The 21,048-nt window shown below is 40.8% G+C and overlaps 1 pseudogene; it reads left to right on the top strand.

Moving 5' to 3' along the window:
• The first annotated feature begins 16,752 nt into the window (after positions 1-16,752).
• LOC109384490 (transcription initiation factor IIA subunit 2 pseudogene) lies at positions 16,753-17,218 on the top strand (annotated as a pseudogene).
• The last annotated feature ends 3,830 nt before the right edge of the window (positions 17,219-21,048 follow it).

Raw genomic sequence — 21,048 nt, 5'->3', positions numbered from 1 at the left:
GAAATATTGATTTAAAAAGGTTTGTGACAATTCAGTTTTTCTAAGCTACAGGTCTCCATGCAACATCAAGTTATAATTTTCTATTTTGATTCCATGAACATTAAGATTTCACTCTCCTGCACTGCATATTGTTGTGCATCAATTCTTCTGAGTCCAGGGGAAGAGCTTTCTGTTCACCGTAGGAGCCCAGGTCAGTTCCCACCCAGGACTTTGGAAATCTCCCTCCAAAAGAAGAGCTTGGCGTCACACAGTGGCTTCCAGTTCAAAGGTGACCCTTTATTCCACACCCTCCTCAAATCATCCATTGTTTGTACAGGCTACTGGGTCTTCCTTTAACCTTTTTTGAGTAGATGAGGGTGGAGAGTAACAGAGAGCATGTATGAATCGGGTGGGGGAGACTGAGTTTCCACAGACTCAGTTCCATTCATCATTAGTTTACCCCTGCCTACTCCCAATCTTTTTTTTTATTGTATTTATTGGGTGACAATGGTTAGTAAAATATCGTAGGTTTCAAGTGTACAATTCTGTAATACATCATCTATGTATCATATTGTTTGCTCACCACCTAGAGTTAGCTCTCCTTCCATCACCATATATTTGACCCCCTTTACCCTCTTCTACCATTCCTCCTCCCCCTTTACCCTCTGATAACCACTAAACTGTTGTCTGTGTTTATGAGTTTTTGTTTCTTTATTTGTTTGTCTTGTTCCTTTGTTGCTTTCAGTTTTATATCCCACATATGAGTGAAATCATATGGTTCTTGACTTTTTCTGTCTGAGTAATATCTCTTAGCATAATAATCTCAGGGTCCATCCACGTTGTCGCAAATGGCAGTATTTCAGTGGAATACTCCCAATCTTTAATCCTTGCAAATGTTTCCCCAGCTTGATAAAATATAGCGGATTTCTCCTTTCTGGTGTTTTGGTGCTAGGATGCATTTTGTATGTCCCCCTCAAAAAGCTGGGAAGGAGAGGTGGTGGAGTTACAGTCCCCTTGGGTAGGGGAGGGTGAGTAGTGGGAGAAGGGAGGATTGTTTGTGTTTTCCTGAGAGAGCTGCATGTGTTTGAAGTCTGTCTGCCTTTTTTGGTTGGAAATCCTTGGCAGTAACCCTTGCTTATTTCCTTCTGAATATTTGTGAATTACCACCAGGTCTTTCATTAAACTAGACATAGTGGCCACTCAGTTTTCTAATAAGAGAGGAGACGTTGCCGCATGGCCTTACACACTTTTGGAGGCAAAGAAAGTAGACTGCTGTCCCCAAGTCAGACCCCATGATGGCCTGACAGCTGGAAAAACACAGGAGGCAACTGAAACACTCTGAATTGTCGCAAAAGTGTAGCCCAGCCCCAGCTGACAGTGATATGAGCTTTATGGGAGGAGGAGGTCTGCCAAAGAAGAGAGACTGAGAGAGAGGGAGAGGAAGTTGCGAGAGGCAGAAGGGTGGGGGGAAGGAGAGGGCAGACTAGCCAGGGAGTGAGGGGAACAGTTATATGTGGCTTTGAGGCTTGTTGAGGTTTTGTGGTAGTGTGCATGCTGCTGGATTCACTTGGGTCATTTATTTAATTAGACTGTGTATAAAAAACAGGGAGATCCAGCCCAAGTACTTACCCAAGTACTTTAACACTTGTCTGATGGGAAATGATGTGAATCCATCAGTTGAAAAAGGTGTGTGTACCCTGCTGGGACAGGGGAGGAGTAATTCAACAATCCAGAAGCAGAAGGAAGGAGAGGGAGTGGGGTACATGGACCCCTGAAAAGCCATCATCCCAGGTGGAGCCCTGCTGTGTCCTTTCTCCCTTGCCCAAGGGGCTTCTTTGCCAGGACTCCTGGTGGGCAGAGAGCCTGTGACAGCTAAATCATCCAATGCCCGGGGAAGACCCTGTGCTTCACTTGGGCCTGCTTCTGTTTTATAGCCTGATGGATTTGGGATCTCCCTTTCTCCTCTTCAGAGGCCTACAATCCGCACCAAATGTTTCACATTACTCAGTGTGAAAAACCTCCTATTCTTTCAGATTTTTTACAAGTTCATACATCCGTGGAAACCTGATATTCCATATTTCATTCTGCTTCGTGGATGTCATTGTGAGGGATGCGGGTTCACATGCAACAGGCCTCCTCTGGCTTTGATCAGCTTGACCGCAACTAATTGTAAATGGAGAACAAATGAAAGAAATATTTACAAATTTCATGGGAATTCAGGCGGGGCCTAAGCCTTCCCTAATGCCTCCATTCACAGTAAATGTTTATTGAACACTTTGACTCTGCTGTGCACTTCAATATTTATATAGTATTAGGTTTTAGCTTGTTCTGAAGGGATGCAAAGAGTTAGTAAAATGACCTTCCCCTTCTCCCTGTTTTACCCCCTTCCCTTCTGTAAACTTCCTTTCTTTTCCATTACAAAATCTGCTGCTGCCTAAAGAAAACCAACTCAAATTCCAAAGCTACAGCTGTAAGAGGGGAAGACAAAAAAGGAGAGTGAGAGAAAAAAAAACACCAAGGACCGTAAAATTTAAAACAAATTTTGAGTTGCATAGTCGAGTTGGGAAAAGTCAAATGAAAATGTTTGAGATTTGTTCAAAATAAAGTCATAAATGCCCAGAGCCAAATTAAGCAGCTGTTGGGTCAGGGAGTTTAAGAATTGAAAGGCAGCACCAACTAAGAGCTGGATATTATGCAATTTATCAGCATTTGCTTGGTTATAAAGAAGCATGCACAGCCCGGTTAGAGAATTTCTGATTTAGGCCTTTCCATTCCTAAGCACACTTTTCCAGAAGACTTTTGTTTACTCAGGAATCAAAATAACCTTTGTGACTTCTCCCTGGAGGTGAAGGACAGGAGGCACTCTGTGGCTTAGAAAGGGTCAGCTGACCCCCACACCCCTCCAGCTCCCTCCTCCAGCTCACCTGGCTCATGGCATGTGCTGGAAGCCCCATCGGACCCTAGCTTCTTCCCAATGTTGTCATGAGCTGCCAACACTTCCAGGATAGCTTAGACAGACGATGGGCCAGATGCTGAAGGGAGGAGAGGAGGTGACCTCTCTCCAGAGACCCCTTGGACTACCACCTTAGACTGCAAGTGCTTCTGGGATCAGCCAACATTGTCTTAATAAATGCTCTAACTACTGCTCTTTTAGTTAAGAGCATTTCACATCTGTGTCTCCTGTAACCTGGGCCTTTTCTATTCCAGGAGTCATAAAAGTCAGGCTGTTATGTACAGAGGCTGACTTAACTTGCTCTTCACCTTTCCACACGAAAGATGTGATTCAAGAATCGTGCTATGAAAGACATGATTCAAGAATCTCACAAACTAGAAGATGAATGACCCCGAACAACCCAAAACATCTAATGAGAGAGGTTCATGCAGAAGAGATGGTTGCAAGTGTCTTAGGATAGATGGCTTGAAATAGAGCAGTAGAAGGCTGAGAATTGGAATGGAACATTAGAGAAGACGTCAGCTCTAAAGCTGATAAAATATGGGCATGAGATCCCAAAGGGGAGTTTTCAGAACATTTTGTTAGTATAAATTAACTTTCTAAAATCAAATTTTAACTTTTACTCATTGGAAAGTTATCCAGTGAATTAATCAAAGCCATTTTTAGGAGCACACAAACCAGAAATCAGTGTTATTGATTTTTAAATCATACCTTTTTGTGTTTTGGCTGCACAGCATTGAGAAAAATTCTTATTTATAAAATAAGTAGCTTCAAATATTAAAGTTTAAGCAGTTTACTTTACAGTTTGTATCTTTTAAATTAAACTGATCTAGACCCTTGAAAAAAGACCACTCAATAGTTTTGTTTCAAAATTCAATGCTGACATTTCTTCACATAATTAAAAAGTCAAGTAAGCACCCCAAATTTTAAACAGTGCAACTATCTATATAACTACAAAACCATGATGAAACATGTAAAAAATGCATTTGTTATTGTATAACTGACTATTGTGTATTGAAGAAAGAATGGTTGACATTTAATTAAGCATAGCACACATATTCTATATTAAGAGTGTACTGATGTGTCCAGTTTTACATGAGTGGACATCAACAGATCTGATTTTTTTAAAAAAGCAGTGCCTATTCATACATATTCTGCTGAAAGACTTGTCTATAAAGTTCACTATTTCACATCCTGTAGTATGTGATTTTTTGTGGACATTAAGGTGCTTTTGTAAGCACATCAGGCCTTAGGGGAACAATTTTTACCAGAGATGGGTGTTAGGGTGGGATGGGAAAATGAAGTCTGTGTCCATTTCTGTGGTCTTCCCAGACATAAACCCAGAATTGCAATCCAGGCAAGAGGAAGAAAAAGATTCATCAAAGAGAGAAATTAAGCCAACTTTTCTGGACCTCTCCTGCAGGGATCAGGTCTCTCTCTCTGACACTGTCAGAAAAGAGCACCCCATGAAGACAACCTTAATATGTTATTATACTTCCCGGATGAGTCCTTGCCTGAGAAGCAGCCTTCTCCTTGTCCCAGGCTCCCAGCTGTAGGATTCCCAGGCTGCCCTCTTAAAGGCCCTTCTTTCTCTATCAAGATTTTAGGAGGATATGGCCTCATTTTAATCTTAGTCCAGGCTGGATGGAGGAGTGCCAGCAGCAGCTCTGCCCCTCTTTCATTGCCTTGTTTCAGTGCGGTGCTCCATCAGTCAGAGGAGGACTGAGCAGCCGTCAATATATCACTAAGTGGAGTTGTACTACACCTCTGGGCCTCAGTCCCTGAGGCTCCCAGGTCACGCTGGACTGGCCACGCGAAGTCCTCCTTGTTCTCACTTCAAGCCTCTCCTCTTGCCTCTGGAGCTGCCACTTGTTATCCCCAGGAGTCCTCTTTTTTTCAAACAGTCTCTTCTCATTAAGATGTGCTCCTGTAGCCTGTTTACCCTTTGATGTAAATGGACAGTACTATCAAACTGGTTTCATTTTTAAGGATTATTTGCAGGAAGCTAAATGGACAGAGCCGGGATGGTGGGATTTCTTAGCAATGCAGCAGAGCAGGGAGCTGGTTGGAAGCGAGCTAACCAGCTGTAAGCAGCTCACGCTTGCCTGTGCTCAGTTAGGGAGAACGGTGGCCTCGGTGAGTCATGCAGTGCTCTGTAGGTTCAGAGGGCATGATCATGTGATGTTCAAGGACTTTAGTTTGGGAACTAGATGAACCAGGCCAAATCCTGTCTGCCATTTGTTAGCTGTGTGATGGGCAAGTCTACCACTGATCCCTCATCTATAAAATGGGGCTATTAATAGAGCCCACTCCATAGTACTGTTCTGAGACCTGAATGAGTTAATATACATAAAATGTTTAGTGCAGTGCCTAGCACATAATAAACAGTACATCAACATTAACTGTTTTTATAATTTCAAGAGACAAGAGATATTGTCTTTATCAGAGCATTCATTAAGTTCCCACTGCCATCTTAGCAACGAAACTGTTTATTCAAGTTAGATTACATTTCTAGAGAGGGTCTCCACTTTTAGGGCCTTTCTGGGACTAATAATTCCATCAATTTACATTTAATGCTCAGGAATTTTCATGTAAATGTTTCAGTTACTTCTTATGAATTTTAATTCAATAGTATAGTATTTTAAATCATGTATGTATTTTAAAAAATGTCTATTTTCCCTTAAGAACTGAGAGGAGAAAATCCACCTACAATGTACTTACAGACAATGCTCAATTAGAATACTGAATTATTATCCTTGGATCAGTTTTCTTCAATGTGCCTTAAGCAAGACAATGACCGTTTTTCCTAATTTTCTGTTCTAAAGACAGTGCTTATAATTGTTCAATAGTCATATATCAAATGAATTGCTTAGAAACAAAATTAGAGTGTTTGTTAATCAGTATTGATTAATGGAAGCAGTGGGAGGAGACTGTGGACCAGTGTGAAGCAGTGTTATTTACCTTTCCTATAAAGAACCTGTCTGAGTTCCATGAACAAGGTACGGAAGACATGTATCCTGCCTGCAACTTGAGCTATGAAAATTGCCCTGTGTCTAAGCATTCTTAATGCAACCAGCATTTTTTCTAAACCGCAATTTAAAGAAGGACAAGAAAGCAAGCAGTTTGCAAATGGAACCTCTCTGCACAAATGGACAACATTCCAGATAGGGTTTTATGGGGTCTCCACCTACATTAAGCTGACCAAAAGGAGGGTGACCCAAGAATAGATTCCTTTATTGTATTGTTTTGACGCAGAGCAAGTGACATTCCTCAGGCCCCTTTTCATGTAACAGTATGTAACACAATACGCCGGTCCTCTTCTTACCTGTAGAACTGGGTTGTATCAACTCCAACACTTTTAGGCTTATCTGATGGCGAATGAAAACTGATACTGGTGGGCAGGATCATGCCAGTTTGGTTACCAGACAGCCATCACCTCTGTGTCTAAGTTCTTTGAGCAGTTTCAGTTTAGCCCCGTAAAAATGTTTATGAGCAATAATATATACCCACATATCCATGAATATACTTATACAAGATAAATAGGGAAATATGCGCATACATGCTCTTCAAATGATATATATTATGCATCCATGCTGAGATTAGGCATTATATCATGATTATGTGTGCATACAAATTTGGTGTGTATACCTGTCTGTGTGCCATAATGTGACCCTGTTTGTATAGGTGCATGTTTATGTGGATATAGGTACATGTAGAATAAAAAAAGCATTTTCCATAACACTCTGAAAACAGTGCCCCAGAATGAACGAAGTCCTGACCCATTAATTATATGAATGCTGCTTATACAATACGTAAATACTACAGCATTCTTAAATGTCAGTATCACTGGAAAAGGGTGGCGTTCTTAGACTATCTTCTATAACATTCCTTGCGACATCATGACTTAATTGTCCTGGAATGTAGCATGAGATAGATTTGCACCTTTTTCCCAGCCTTGAACACTGAGAAAATTATAGGCTCTGTCAAATGACAAACAAAGAGCTGTTGAAAATGAACAATCTACTTTATGTGTTTTATGAATGATGACACAAACATTATAAATATGCAGTAATTATAGAATACATGCTAACATACACATTCAATATATTCAAATTTTCAACTGCAAATATTTTCTAGAATGCTTTTCTATTGTTACTCTCTTTGGAAGTTGTAATTTGGCTTCAGCTTTGGGTACATTTCAAATAATCACATGTCACTGGAAGTGACTTCGGAAGCCACTAAATATAGAAATTGAAAACTCTTGGCTAGCACACCAGAGTTTGCCTGTAATTGGGTTTTATTTGGCCACTCAGTATGTTTGTGTTTGTGTGTGCATGTGCACACATATGTATGTGTAATGTTTTATTGAGGTGTAATTGACACACACTAAATTGCACATATTTAAAGTATACAATTTGATATTTTTGGATAAAGGTATATACCTGTAAAACCATCATTCTAATCGAGATAGTTAACATAGTTATCACCATGAAAAGTTTCCTCATGGCTCTTCGTAATCCCTCCTTCCTGTTCTTAACCCCCCTAAGCAACCACTGATTTGCTTTCTTTCTCTGTACATTAGTTTGCATTTTCTAGAATTTTGTTTGAGTGGAAGCATATGCGGTCAGACAATTAAGTTTGCAAACTCATCCTAGAAAAAGTGCTACATACCTCATTGCTGAATATCACTATGGTCACCTTCTAAGTACGCCCCCTTGAGAAGCTATGCACTGACACCAGCACCTAGTCTACCCTTCAAAGCAATTTGGATCTCTTTTTCTGGAATGGCCATCAGAGCTGTCGTCGTATTACCCTTGATGCACTGAATGTCATCCAAATGTCTTCTTTTCAATATTTCCTTTATCTTCAGGTAAAGAACGAAGTCACTGGGGGCCAGATCAGATGAGTAGGGAGGGTGTTCCAATACAGTTATTTGTTCACTGGCTGAAAACTCCATCACAGACATTGCCGTGTAAGCTGGTGCATTGTTGTGATGCAAGAGCCATGAATTGTTGGCGAAAAGTTCAGGTCATTTCCATCTAACTTGTTCACGCAGCCTTTTCAGCACTTCCAAATAGTAAACTTGGTTAGCTGTTTGTCCAGTTGGTACAAATTCATAATGAATACTCCCTCTGATATCAAAAAAGTTTAGCAACATCATTGCAATAAGTTCGCAAACTTAATTGTCATATCTTGTACATTATATACTCTTTTTCTGTCTGGCTTTTTTCACTCTGCACAATTATTTTGAGATTCATCCAAAAGTCATAATAATTATGAAGGATTTCTCCTATGTTTACTTGCAGAAGTTTTATAATTTAATTTTTATTTATTTATATTTTATTACAATAGATTTTATTAAAATATAGCTAACATACAACATTAGTTTCAGGTGCACACCATAGTTATTCAACATTTATATACCTAAAGAAGTGATCACCATGATAAGCCCAGCAACCATCTGACACCATACCATGCTATCACAATATTATTGACTATATATTGGGTTGTCAGAAAAGTCATGACGTATTTTTTCTATGTTTTTCATTGCGAAAATGCATCATGACTTTTCTGACAACCCAACATATTCCCTATGCTGTACATTATATCCCTGTGACTTATTTGTTTTGTACCTGGAGACTTGAATCTCTTATTTCCCTTCACTTTCCCAACCTTTAAAAATTTTTCAATTACAGTTGATACTCAAAATTTTTCATATTAATTTCAGGTATACAGCATAGTGGTTAGACATTTGTATAATTTAATGTCTATATTAATGTCTATTTTTTCTGGTATAAGTGTTGCTACACCAGCGTGTGTGTGTGTGTGTGTGTTTCTTTTCCATTTTCATGAAATATCTTTTTCCATCCCTTTACTTGCAGTCTGTGTTTATCTTTCAATCTGAAGTGAGTCTCTTGTAGGCAGTATATGTAAGGGTCTTGTTTTCTTATCCATTCAGCCCCCTTATGTCTTTTGAGTGGAACATTTAACCCATTTACAATGAAAGCAATTGTTGATTGATATGTAGCTATTGCCATTTCATTATACATAATTTTGATCTTTTTTTTTTTTTTCCATCTTAAGTCCCTCTAACATTCCTGGTAATACTGGTTCCCTTTTCTGGGAAGCTCTTGATCTGTTCTTGGATTTTAAATGATAGCTTTGCTGGGTGGAGTAGTCTTGGTTGTAGGTCCTTGCTTTTCATCATGCTGAATATTTTATGCCAGTTCCTTCTGGCCTGCAAAGTTTCTGTTGAGAAATCAGCTGACAATCCTATGGGAACTCCCTTATAAATTACTAGTTGACTTTCTCTTGCTGGTTTTAAGATTCTCTCTTTGTCTTTAACCTTGGTATTCTAATTACGATGTGTCTTGGTGTGGGCCTGTTGAGGTTTATCTTGTTTGGGACTCTCTATGCTTTCTGGACTTGTATGTCTGTTTCCTTCACCAGGTTAGGAAAGTTTTCAGTCATCATATCTTCAAATAGGTTCTCAATCCCTTGCTTTCTCTTTTCTCCTTCTGATACACCTATGATGTGAATGTTGTTACACTTGATGTCCCAGAGGTCTCTTAAATTATCCTCAATTTTTTGGATTCTTTTTCCTTTTAGCTGTTCTGTTTGGGTGTTTTCTGCTACCTTGTCTTCCAAATCAGTGATTCAATCTTTTGCTTCATCTTGTCTGCTGGCGATTCCTTTTACTACATTCTTCATTTCAGTTATTGTATTCTTCACTCCTGACTGGCTCTTATTTATGGTTTCTATGTGTTTCTTAATGATTGCTATCTTTTTGTTGAAGTTCTCACTAAGTCCCTTGAGCATCCTTATAACCATTGTTTTGAACTCTGTTTCTGGTAGGTACTTGTCTCCATTTTGCTTAGTTTTTTTTTTTTTCTGGAGTTTTCTCCTGTTCTTTCATTTGGGATGTATTTCTTTGTTTCCTCATTTTGGCTGCCTGTTTGTTTCTATGGATTAGGTAGAGCTTCTCTGTCTCCCTAGCCTTGGCCGGGTGGCCTTATGTAGTAGGTACCCTCTAGGGCCCTGGCACAATTTCCCAGGAGCTCCAGGAGTATTCCTTGTGTGGGTTGTGTGTGCTCTCCTGTTATAGTTGAGCCTTGATTGCTAATTGGCAAGTCAGTGTGTGGCATTGGCTCTCAGGTTAATTGGCTGTGGGTTTTGGCCACGTCCACAGCTTACAGGCTGCTGTACAGAGGGCTTACGCCACTGAGTGGGATTTACCCAGTGGGCTCTCGTGCCTGTTGAGACCACCCTTTGGGTGTACCACTTGTGGGCTAATGGGGCATTGCTATTTTGTGGTCTGAAGCCAAACTCCAGGTATGTGGTTCTGGGGCCTCTTGTGAGGGGCTCCAGTGCAGGCCCAGGTCACTCACTGCCTGTGACCAATTGTGGACTACCTGGTAAGAGCTACAAAGTGATCCATGGTTGTTCACTGCCTGTGCTAACCCTAGCTGTGTGTGGGAGGGGCCATGCTGTGAACCAAGAATGTCTGCCACTAGTACCCGGCCTGGGGTAGCTCTGCAAAATGCTAGCACACCCCAAGGCCTGCTGCCACTTGCCAGTTCCCTTAAGGTTCAGCCGCTGATAAAGCCTCTTGTGGTATACAAGTTGGGTGAGGCAGGGTTTCAGGAAGTCACTAGAATGGGAAGAGTTGTGGTCACCAGGTTGATGTAAATTTTGGTTTGGTGCCAGTGCTGAGGCTGGAGCTATTCAGCAGAAATCTCAGAGCACACCGTGGCCAGTTGCTGCCCATTGGGTGCCTGCCAGACTCTGATAATTTTCCAAGAAAGAGTGCAATGAAGGCAGGGCTGGCTGCTCACGGAGAAAGTGCCTCCAGCACTGGGGGAGTTGAGTGGGGCTGGCTTGCAGGAAGTCAGCAGGGTAGAGTGAGCACAGCTCACCAGACCAATCAGATTCAGATTTGGCTGTAGGCTTAGGGGGCGAGCTTAACACAGGAATGATGGTGCCAGCCTGCCGGCCCCTGGAAGAACGCCTCACAGGAAAAATGCTGACTGTCTTCTAGTCCTTTTTTCCAAAGCCACACACCTCAGTTTTTCCCCTTCCCTATATGTCTCCAACACCTTTATAGTCAACGCCCGTCTACTGGAGCCCAAGGTGAGTGCCTGCAAGCGAGTGAGTCTGTGCATGGGCTCTTTAAGATGATGTCTGGGTTTCCCGCAGCCTTCCATCCCCCTTGGATGGTTGCAATCCCCAGTTTTTCACGGCCAGATGTTGTGGGGGCTCCTCTCCCTGGCACCAGTACTCTGGGCTGGGGAGCCTGGTGTGTGGGGCTGGGGTTTCTTGCTTTTCTTGGGGGAAACACCCTGGCCAAGATATCCCTCCTGGTTCTCCACTGCTACACGGATGTTTGGGATTAGCTAGTTTCATGTCTCTGCCTCTCCTACCAGTCTTGACATGTTTTCTTCTTTATATCCTTAGTTATAAAACTTCTGTTCAGCCAGACTTCAGGTGGTTCTCAGGTTGACTGTTGTATAATTTAGTTGTAATTTTAATGTGTTCACAGATGGGAGCTGGTACAGGGTTTATCTACTCCGCCATCTTGGATCTCTGTATAATTTGTGCTTTACTTTTAGTTCTATCTCCATGTTAAGTTAATTTTTGTATATGATATGAGGCATGATGGCAGGGTTTTTTATTTTTTTATTTTTATTTTTTCATGTGGGTAACAAATTGTTCCAGCACCATTTGTTGGGAAGACTGAGACTGTCCTTTATCTACTGCATCGCTGTGGCATGCTCTCAAGCTGGACAGTTGTAGGGCTCACTTCATTTTTCATTTCTCAGAGGTGACTATCCTTGTTGACTTATGTCCAGTGTCTAGAAAACCATTGTTTCATATATTTTGTCTGTTTTTTTCCCTTTTTTTCAGATGGAAGTGTAAGTCTGATCCGTTACTCTATCTTAGTCAGAAGTCTCCCATTTAATATTTTTAAATACTTTAATTTGTTTCCAACAGGTAAAAATTAGGACATATTATACTGAAATTTAGATTTCTGGATTTTCATGAAAAAACTGCAGATCTGGCAAAATGAGACACACACTACATATGACGTCAATCAGTTGAGGAGAACAACAGCTCCCCTCTTCCTTGGGTGTAGGACCTCCGAAGTTTCTCACAGTCCCCACCTGGCTTGCTTCACTCACTTAAATTATTCACTTGACCCCCTTAGGCCGGATCATTCCAAGTTTTTCATTTTATTCAGAAGGAAAGAGAGGGGCAAAGTGAAATGGAATTAGACCTGGGTTCTCTGGCTCCAACTCTAAAAGTATTTCCACAGAGATTGAACAAGCATGTTGTATTATTGGTGTAGAGATGAGCAACCTGAAGCTCTGAATAATTACTGACACATATAGATGTTCAACACCTAAGCCATACTCATTTCACATCTCTTGATATTAGCCTGTGAAGTATATTTTATCTGTTGCCACATTTGGAAGCAAGAATTTAAGAATGTAACCATTAATGTCTTTAAAGGAATTGTTCATTCAGCAAAACCATCTTTTGCGGATTATGATCATTTTTTTTCTCATTAAATAAATTGCCTATACACTTATTAGAATGGCCAAAATCTGGAACACTGACAATAGGAAATGCTGGCGAGGTTGTGGTGCAACTCTCATTTATTACTGATGGGAATGCAAAAATGGTACAGTCTCTTTGGAAGATAGTTCGGTGATTTCTTATAAAACTAAAATACTCTTACCATCTGACCCAGCAGTTGTGCTCCTTGATATTTACCCAAAGGAGTTAAAACTTATTTCCACACAAAAACCTGCATATGAATGTTTATAGAAGCTTTATTTATAATTGCCAAAACTTGGAAGCAACCAATATGTCATTATAAATGGAGAAATTCAATCTGTTAGCCTGGGAAATTATGTGATAAAAAGCTATACTTACCCTTTTCCTTTCTCAACTGTCAGCCAAAATATTATTAAACTGTTGTGCAGTGTATAGGAATAAGGGTCAAAAAACAAACCACAAAACCACTAAGAATCACATGAAGTCATATTTTCTTAGTAGACATGTTGTAAAAATGCATATGATACATTTTGGGTAATAAGTTCAATGTCTTACAAAAATCTGTCTCTTTCCTCTTGGATGTTAGATGCATTGGACATATAGACCATGTAGAACAATTTATAACCCTTAATTTCATATTCTGGCTTTTCAAAAAACTTAGACCCTGTTCAAAAAGTAGAACTGAAAGCATGATATGAAATTATTTTGGTATTATTTTACTGTGTTAGTCCAGATGACTATTTATGATTTAAAAAGGAACTGTCAAATTACCTTATGATTTTCCTGTTTAGGATTATATTAAATACCTAAAGAAACTGTTTTACCTGCTTGCAAGAGCTTTTAAAACTGCCTATGTGACAAAGAATACTATATACCATTCCAAAAGCAAAGTGGGAACATGCTTTTATTGATAGCAGATAATAGCAAGGCATGGGTTTCTGGGAGTATGTCTCCATCCATCCGATGCCCAGGCTGTACTGACCGATGGAACAGAAGAGAGAAATTCAGAGCATGGCTTTCTACATTCTAGAGCTGATAGCATTTGTGTGTAGGATAGTTTATTTAAGTTCTCATCCAGTAAATTCTGCCCTTCTAATAGATTTTGAAAGGAAATTTTGTCAAAACCACCAAGCTGTTTTTTTTTTACTTCTTTCATGTACTCCTCTTCAGTCTCATTTGCTCTCTCTTCCTCTGTCTTTCCCCTTCCTCCTTTGCACCATCTTAGGATTTCCTTCTTTTCAGATTTAAGCATGTCTGTATTTTTCTTTCCGTGAGAATTCTCACTTAACCACACCTCTCTGCAACCTTTCTCCTCTTTAGCATGTCTCTTTAGATTGACTGAACAGGAGATTTACGCCTATCATGCCTCAAATCTAGCAACGTGACCAGTTTCTGTCCCCGCTTCCTCTCTAAAGCTTCTACTCTGGCTAACATCTCCTGTGGCTTCCTTTAAATCAAGACACAAAGTGAAGAGACTGAATTTTACAGCACTCTCCTACCTCCTTGGGCAGTTTGTTTGGGCCTCTCCTTTCTCTAAGCCTCTCTAGGTTGAATACCTGAGACACTGTTCTCATTCCATTTTTTCTTACTTCATTTTTCTTACATTTTCTCAACCTTCTCCCTCCTGTCTCCTCTAACCTGATCACCGACTTTTTTGGGATACTCCCTCAACATCAATTTCCTCCCAGATCGTATCTCCTCTTATTGCATTTCCTACATCTCCATAGAGAATCTGTAATTTTTATTTTTACTTTTTGGCCCCAAAGCTTGTAAATATGCTGGTAAGTTTTTAATAGCCTGCGTTTCTTTCACCATCTCCCTTCACTCCCCATCACTCTTATATTTCCTTTATTAAAACCAAAAATGTTATCCTCACCCCTGGGAGAGATCGGTTACTCAAAGTAGATTTTCTCTTAGCAAAGACATCTTTCTTTGACATGCAGTTTTGCAAATCTACTTCCTTGTTGCTACTCTTCCTGACCATTCATTATGAGATACTTATTTTGTGTTTGTGACTCTAGCATTTTACTCCCAGTCTCTTCTTTCCCAAATCCATTCTAAGCCTTACTTTGACTTCCTTGCATTGAAGAAGGGTGTAGATGGGCCTGAAGATGAAGTGCTGAAACTGGTTCCTCCTCCCTCCTCTAGTTTCTGGCTTCTGCCCTCAGACAGCTTAAACAACCAGAGAGGATTATGCTGTGGGGAAAGAAGGTTATGTGAGTGGAAGGGTGGGGAGATGGAGAGTGGTGATGGAGAGAGGTCTTCTCCCACCCTCCAGCCTGGGGAGGAGACAGAGGTTCATGGCATATGGCTTCCATGAGAGGTGGTGACCTATGACCCACTCTCTCACATGCCTTAAAGCACAGGCAGGGCCAGGACTAGGGGGAGGCAATGTGAGGCATTTGACTCAGGTACAAAATTTGAGAGGACTTCAAGAGACTCAATAATCAAGATAAATAATATTTTATTGCAATATTAAAAAATGAAAATCAATGCAAAAGAATCCTTGATGAACCAAATATCAATATTTTAATAAAGACAGGGTTCAGAAGGGGCTAGAACCCCAGAGGATGGTGGCCGCAGTGCCCAAGGTGCTGACCCCAGGCATCTCAGCAATGATTCCCAGGTTCCAAGGGCACAGATGTAGCAGAGTCCCCCAATTTCTAGGAATCCTGTAGATTTGGGTAGGGAGCATCTCAATGCTAACAAGTTTGGAGAGATGGACAGAGAAGCATCTCTGACAATTTTTTTGATGGAGAGAACCCCTAGAGTCCTTTGCCTAGCCATGGGCAGGAGGCCTGATAATGGTAGAAATTGGGGGCTTGCATTTGGATCGGTTTTGACTTCAAATAAATAGAAATGAGGCACTTGTTGTACTCACATTTTTATTGTTGCAAATTCATACCAAATACGCTCCTCCATCTGGACCTTTGTCACTATTTCAAGGGAAGAATGGAAAGCTGAGTTTCTTTATTTTCTGTCCCCAATTCTGTAGTGCCTTCCCTTCCCTATCACAGAAGTCTACTCCTTTATTAACCAGTGACTCACCCAGCTTCCATACATTTAAAGATCTGAAAAGTATATATAAAGTTCAAAGACATCCTCTTTTTCTTGCTTTATTTGCATCCTTCAGATATGACTTCTTTTCTCCAGTCTTCAAATCAGCACCTTAAGGTGGGCTCTGTAAGGCTGCTTGACTTGACAGAATGGTCATGGGTCCCAGCGTTAGGAGACTTGGATGCTAGGCGTACCTGTGCTCTGAACTAGCTGTGTGAATGTGGATAAGTAAGTGCCTTTCATTCTCTGACCCTCAGTTGCCTCATCTGTGTCAAGAGAGTGTTAAACCAGGTGAGTTCTAAGTTTCTTCTCTTATCCAATATTCCATGCGTTCTATGGATGATTATGTCAGAGCTGCCAATTTCCAGTTGGTCCACTTACAGTGACTCTAAAACTGCCCGTCTATGATTCCACTTTTTACCCTGCAGTTTGGCATTGTTGTTTCCATTTTCAAAATCCTCTGGCCTTCAGTTGCCTTCTGTGTTGAAATTGGATTCCTCACTCTTGGTTTTCAGTTCCCAACGTGTCAAAGGAAAATCTCTGACAAAGTCTTTGATCTTCTTGGATTTAAACCTTACTTAATGTTAAAGCAGAAAAAGAAACTGTAATACTTTGGACCAACCATAAACTAGTTCCTTCATCTGTGAAATAATTTTACTAGATGCTCTTTTAAGCCCTTTATAGCTTGATGATTCTAAATCACTTCAAGTTCTTAGATTTTGAATGTTTATGATTTCTTTTTTGCCCCAATCATTAGCTTTTAAAGCGTTCCCAGAAGTTTCTTCTCCCATCAATTATTTAAAAATTTACATGGAATTGTTAGACTAGCTGTTATGTGGCTCATCAAACTTTTGTAATTTGGTGTTTGACAACCACTGCTGCTTTATAAGGAGAGAGAGAAAGTGTGTGTGTGGGGGGGTTCTGCATACATATTATTTTAAACATATTTAAAAATCTGATTTTTTTTTAAAGTATAAAGTGGTTTCTCCAGCCACTGCAGAAGAGAAAGCTGTGTGTGTTCTCTGCTTCATTTGCAAGAAGGACTGCACAGGTTTTGTACATTCTGGCGCTTGAGAACTGTGAGATATGGTCTCCAGAGCTTTGTTTTAAAGATGAGGGTGGGAGCCTCCTTGCCTCTCGGTGTGGTTTCACTTCCCATTTCTGTGAGCACTCCCGAGTCCTCCTTGCTTCTGTCCCACATGTCTTCCCCACAAGACATCAATAATTTCTTTCTCTTCAGGTAGAATAAGAGAAATGTATTCAGTTACACAGAGATACACATTAGGAAACAGTATTCAGGAGGGCCAGATGAGCTCATACAGTCTTAACCATCATCCCCAACTTGGCTTGCCGTTCAAATCCCACCTCAGTGTGATAAGGCTATAAGTTCAGCGCAGGCAGGGACAGAGTCGATGTAGGTACAGATTCTCTGGTAACGTGGACTTCCATACTGGATGATGTTGAGTTTAGAGAGAGAACAGCTTATCAAAGTAGACGAAGAGGAAATTGTAGCCTATGATGGTAAAAATACAGGCTCTAATGCTACAGAATGAATAGAGAAAAATGCCTCTTTAATGCCATCTTCTGTTACTACGCATCACTTTTTGAAGAGCAGCAATAGAAAAAACTTTTAAAAAATTACTCTAGAAATGCAGAGTTGACTAGACTGTGCCACGCTGATTGGAGAACATCAGTAGAGAGAAGCTTATAACTCAGTGCCATCTTGTCTTTACTATGCAGCACGAGGAAACAACTTTTTATAACAAATGAAAAATTTTGCCTTTCTAAGAACAGCGTTTAATACACTAATTGTAAAACTCAGTGTGAGTAAGTAGTCTCCCATTGCCCGTGGTTTCACTTTCTGTGGTTTCAGTTACCCCCACAGTCAATTGTAGTATGAAAATGTCAAATGGAAAATTCCAGAAATAAACAATTCATAAGTTTTAAATTGCACACCGTTCTGATTAGCATGATACAGTCTTGCACCATCCCGTTCTGTCCTGCCCAGGATGTGAATCATCCCTTTGTCTGGTGTGTCTGGGATGTCCACACTCCCTGCTAGTTAGTCCCTTAGTGCCATTTCAGTTAGCAGGCTGAGAGTGCTTGCGTTCAAGTAATCCTTGTTTTACTTAATAATCCCTGCAAAGCACAAGAAAAGTGAAGCTAGAAATTTAGATATGCCAAAGAGAAGCTGTAAAGTATATGTGTTCATAAGAAAAAAAACATACCAGGGTTGCCAAAAAAATGTATACACGTGGACACTTGGGTCAGTGTTGCTCAAGCAGTAGTTCACCATAATCAGAGGTGTTTGGACGCTGATGGCAACCACTTTGAGCACCTCGTGTAATTGCAGAAGTCACATGTGACTTGTATCCCTCTTTTGTTATGGGTATATATTGAGTATTACAATTTTAATAGTTTTTTCCTTTCTGAAAATGGCCCTCTGTTTATAGGGTTTGGTACTATCTGTGGTTTCAAGATTGGGGGGACTACTGTAATAATTGGTGGAGCTGTTAAACTAGCACTATGAAGAGATTAAGCGTTTTGAAAGAACACCATGTTCATTATAAGGGAAGTTAGAAATATGTATCATTTCAACAAAGTCATCTTAGTTTTATCAATTGCAACTTTTGCAATTGATAAAAAGCATTAGCAGGAAGTAATAGTAAATTCTGGATAGAATTTTTCTTAGAAAATCCATTTTTTAAAAATACAAAACCGGGGGTAACATTGGCATGAGAAAGCTACTAAAAAATAAAACACTGTTTGGAAAAAGTAGATATGTAATCTTTAGGCAGCTTCCTTAGCCAACACAAAACAACGAAACCAAAAAACCCTACTCTAAACAATATAAAATAGTCCCCATGTGACATATAAATTATTTCTTGAACAGGCCATATTGATCAAGTCTCATACATTTAAAAATTATCTTTCCTCCTACCATTTATTAGATTTTCAAATAGAAAATCTAACTAGATGTAAAATAAAAGATGATGGTGTGGAGACCCCTGATGTCTTCAAGTTAAAACTTTCAGGGCTTGCATTCATCTCAGTGAACATGAACAAGCAACTTGGAGCAAGATTATATGTTTTCTTGATCCTTCTTGTAGTTTTAGGAGCTACCTCTTCTGTAATGCTCTTCTGCTGCCTTCTCTTTGGAAATAAAAGGAAAAAAAATAATATAGCATTCATGTGATACAACTCAGGCAAAAAGAAGCCACGAGGCGAGAACATTCTCCAAGGAATGGCAGCTGCTACCTGCTTTGGCCCATTCTGGGATTTCGGACCTTGACTGTAACAGCTCAGGTCCGCCCTGTCCAGGTATCCATACATAACACCTGCAGCAATATCTTTAACAGGAGACTTTGGAAGATTAGCAAAAGAGGCATGATGGTATAGAGAAGCATCGAGCAAAATGTGTTTCCAGACCATGCCCATCAGGATCACCTGGGGGATGCGTGAGATCCTGCACTCTCCCCCAGGCCACTGAATCTGAAACTCTGGGGATGTGGCCTGAGAGCCCACAATTTTAACAAGACCCCCAGCTAGCCCCCAACCCCTTTTCTGAATTTTGAAAGTGTCTGCTCTCGTGGATAGTTTCACTGTCTCTGGGTTCAAGTCCTGGTTCTGCCCCCTTTTTCCCGTGCCACCTACAAAAAGCTCTCCAAGCTCTCTGAGTCCCACTTCCCTTCTCCATGAATAGGAATCATGATGGTACCCACCTCTTCGGGTCCTGATGAGAATTAAATGAGATAATACTGTGAAACACTTACTACAGTGTCTGACTCATATGAAACACTCATAAATTTGAGAGGCTATTCTTATGATCATTATGAAAAGCTTTATGAAGGCTATGGAACCTCTACTCAGAGAACAATATAGAATGTGTGTTTAAAGGAATGAATACAAATGATATAGTGAGTTCTGATATTAAATTATAGCGCTTTTTTACTAAGGTGGTTGAAGCAGTGGCTGCTTCCCCCGCTTTGCCTGCACCTTTCTTGTCCCAGGTTCTGCTGATGACCTTTTTTTTGGGGGGTGGGGGCGCGGGGGCACTCTCTTTGGTTCTTGTCCCTCAGAGGCAAGGGTACAGCCCTCTTTTGTTGGATTTAAGGCCATTACTCCTGAGCTTCTGCTTTTGAACCGGCTCCAAGGGGAGTGTTGAGCAGATGATTTACAAAGAGGGCTTTGATGTCCTCCAGTGTGCCCTGCAGCCTGCTGTCAGTTCCCCTCAGTTGTTAACCCTGGTGGCCTTTGAGAGCAAGGCCCTGCAGCTGTCTCGCTCCGGTCACTCTCCTGTCCTGATTCGCATCTTCTCTCTGCTGTGCTCAGCTTCTTCTGTCGACCACAGCTCCGCTGCTATGGTTATCGAATCCCCATTTACTGAGTCTCGGTGGGATGAATCACTCTCTTGTGGCCCATGGAGCAGGAAAGGGATTCCTCGTGGCAAACAGGGTGACACTTTCTGGATAACACCATTAAAAAGCAAATACTGTATACGCTCTTCTTCCCACAAGCTGTTTTGTTTTTTTTAACGTTTTAATCACATTAAATTTGTTGGGGTTTAGAGGTTTTATTAATGGCAAAGAATCACTGATTCTGAGGGCTGGAAAGGTTCTTGTGTCGTAATTTTCTTGAGTCTTTTCAGAAAATATTTTGGGACAAAATAAAATGCCACAGTCTGGGTGGCTTAAACAACTTAAATTTATTTCTCACAGTTCTAGAGGCTGGGAAGTCTAAGATCAAGGCACCAGCATATCCAGTGTCTGGTGAGAGTACTCTTTTTGGTTGGCAGATGACTGCTTTATTGTTGTATCCTGGTATGGAGGCGGGGGGCGGGGGAGGCGGAGAGGGGAGAGAGAGAATTTCTCTCGTCTCTTCTTGTAAGGGCAATAATCCCACTCATGAGGGCTTCCCCCAGGTGATTCTGATGGGCATGGTCTGGAAGCACACTTTGCTCGATGCTTCTCTATACCACTATGCCTCTTTTGCTAATCTTCAAAAATCCCCTGTTAAAGATATTGCTGCAGGTGTCATGTATGGATTTGGGCTTCAACTTATGAATTGCAGGGGATCACAAACATTCAGTCTATAGCACACGCTGTAGGAACTGTGAGAGTTTATCAGAGACTTTCACTGTACAACCAGGGCACTTTGAATCTTGTAGTTTGGTTTATGGTAAAAAGGCGGACTTAGAATCATGGTCCAGATTAGCATGAAAGGGCAGAACAGGCCTGGAGCCTGGGACTCAGTTCTGAGGGATGCTTGTCCTCATGGTGCCACAGAGGGCAGCATAAGGGAAACGCAGGTCCTTGGGCAGAGAAGCCAGGAGACAGACAGACTCTGAGAGGCAGGAGGGAGTGTGCCCACTTTTGCTAGAGGAGAGAGCTTCTGAGACTGTCACACCAAGAGTATACATGGGCAGGTTCAGAGCCAACAGAGATTGGTGAAGCACCAGCTCCAAGCCAGGCCCTGCACTTGGCACTTTTTCTTCTATGACC

This window comes from Hipposideros armiger, unplaced genomic scaffold, assembly GCF_001890085.2.
Source record: "Hipposideros armiger isolate ML-2016 unplaced genomic scaffold, ASM189008v1 scaffold_95, whole genome shotgun sequence".
NCBI lineage: Eukaryota > Metazoa > Chordata > Mammalia > Chiroptera > Hipposideridae > Hipposideros > Hipposideros armiger.
Note: the sequence above shows the minus strand (reverse complement) of the source record. Positions and strands in the feature narration are given on the sequence as shown.